This window comes from Castor canadensis, chromosome 10 (assembly GCF_047511655.1).
Source record: "Castor canadensis chromosome 10, mCasCan1.hap1v2, whole genome shotgun sequence".
Lineage (NCBI taxonomy): Eukaryota > Metazoa > Chordata > Mammalia > Rodentia > Castoridae > Castor > Castor canadensis.
The window spans coordinates 114000661-114002995 of NC_133395.1; the positions used below are offsets into that span (position 1 = coordinate 114000661).

Genomic DNA, 2335 nt, shown 5'->3' on the forward strand with positions numbered 1-2335 from the left:
GCATTTATGTATTGGTGTTACCAAAACAGATACTGTTCTACAAAAACTTTGAAAACTTAGTGTATTAGAACTTTTTCATGCTAATAAGTCACTATTTTTAAACTTGGGGGTCAAGAAAATCTTCTTTCCATTCTAGTCCTCCAATCCAAAATTCACTCAATAAAACCTTGGTTTTTGAGCAATAATACTAACCTGTAAGTGTCCTTTTATATAGCATTTGCAAATAAACTGTTTCATTGGATCTTCCCAGAATCTGGTGAGGGAGGAGGAGTAAGCATCATTGTTAATGTTCTTGTCAGAGTGTCCATGGATTCCTCAAGTTCATGCTCAACTAGGGAATAAAGGATGTAGGACCTGACCCCAGGCCTCCTGGTCATAAATCCAGATCCATCTGTAAGACTCTTACTCTCCCACGGCCTCTTCCCTGGTTCTACTCAGAACTCTACTAAATGAGTGGGACCTCCTCCAAACCATTCCCACCCACCCCACACCCTAACCCCTCTCATCTTGTTTCTAGCTATCTGTCCCAGGGAGTAATCCATCACTAAGTACACCACCCACAAGGTAGAAAGTGATCAATAAAGGTTTGCTGTTGCCAGATTTTATACATTTTAAACATCTTTAATGTTTATTTCTTCTAAAAACCCATTCTCTCATTTTTTTTTTTAATGAAATTTCCTCTGTGGTGCCTTTCACGCTAGAACAATCAGTTTGGACACTTGTCAAATGTGACTAGCCTGTGCTGACAGGCATTCCCATCTCCCCAGGTAGATCTGAGTGAACACACTCAGGTTTTTCCTCCACACTGAATCAATGCACTGGATGAATTAAATGAAACTTCTCATTTTTATCTCTGGAGAAAATTAATAAAGCAAAAGAAAATTACAAAAGGAGTAAATAAAATAACTATTGCTTCAGCTAAAAAGCAACCCTCCAAACGAACAATAGTTGATTAAAAAAAAATTCTACTCAGTGAAGAAGAAAGGAGAAACCAATCAGTAGTTTCACATTACCGGAGAAACCAGGTGACAGGATTTTTTGTCAGTCCCTCCACCTATTTCTATGTTTCTATATTGTTAGAAAATATTGGGGCTCATCTTTGCAATTTATTGGGAATTGCTATCTCTGTCACTGATCAGAATGGAACAACAGGAAGGTCCCCTAGTGGTCAGTTGCCCAGGACTTTTCTTTTTTTGATTAAGACATTAAAAACCTTTAATCACAAACAGTCCTGTCCAGGGCTGCATTTCTGTTTAAACACTGCTAGTCAAAATCACTTTAAAAAATAAGAAATTTCCTCACAAATTTCTAACAGTTTTACCTTTGAATTGTTTCTTCTCTTTTAAGAATTCTTTGTCTTTCTTTGTTTACAAACTGAAGTAACTCCTATACAAAGCTACAGGAAGACAAACTATTTCTCTATGTATCTTTTTGACCACTTGGTCTATTTTAAGGGTTTTTCTTTTTCTTTTAATTTTTGAGACATCATCTCACTAACGCTGGCTGGGAACTCATTGTCTTCCTGCTTTGGCCTCCCAAGTGTAGGGATTACAAGTATGTACCACCATGCTGTACCTAAAATTTGTCTTTTTCTTATTTTTTTTCCCAGCAACATTCACTCAGAGAACATGTCATTATATATTACTGCACATTTTACAATGGAAAATCTTTTTTTTTATCATGGGAGAGCGCGCAGTCCCCCAGTACCACAAATTATGCAGTCGAGTTTCCCACATTTGGGGAAATCACAGGGGTCAGCATACCTGGAGTGCAATGGTTAAGTCTCTCCCTGGGAAAACCACCTTCATGATCATGGTATCTCCCCTGCCAGGTAAGTATGGAAAATCTTTAAGTATGTTTTTCTCCAACTTGAATTTGCCTCACTAGAATAATAGCATAGTTTTAACTTGATGTATTTAGAAATTCTTTTTTCTGAATATGAGTTTACTTAAAAGAATAACTGAGTTCATTTTCAACCTTATTAAAATATTACTTAACTATTATTGGGGTGAATGTGACATCACCAGAAATTATACTGAAAGAAGTTATTCAGTGTAACAGTAACTCAATTTATGTGTTGTGGAGAATCTAGAACTTTTGTATTTAGAAAAATGATATCAAATTTTATACATTTTAAATATTTATTCTTCTAAAACCCATTTTCTTAAGAATAAAATGTCATATCTTACGGCTTTCCTGTAATGGGCTTTCTGTTTTCTGCACTAGTAGAAACATTTTAATGATTCTTGTAAGGGAACACTAAAAACAACACACAGGACCCTAAGTCACTCTTTACTTTGTGTAAAGTAACTTCTCTCAAGATCACATGTCATCT

The 2335-nt window shown here is 35.8% G+C and overlaps 1 non-coding gene across 1 annotated transcript; it reads right to left on the reverse strand.

The window, feature by feature from the left end:
- Nucleotides 1-1679: 1679 nt before the first annotated feature.
- On the reverse strand, nucleotides 1680-1839 carry LOC141413046 (U1 spliceosomal RNA). The gene has a single exon (XR_012437883.1). It is a non-coding gene; the product is annotated as a U1 spliceosomal RNA (small nuclear RNA).
- Between the last annotated feature and the right edge of the window lie 496 nt (nucleotides 1840-2335).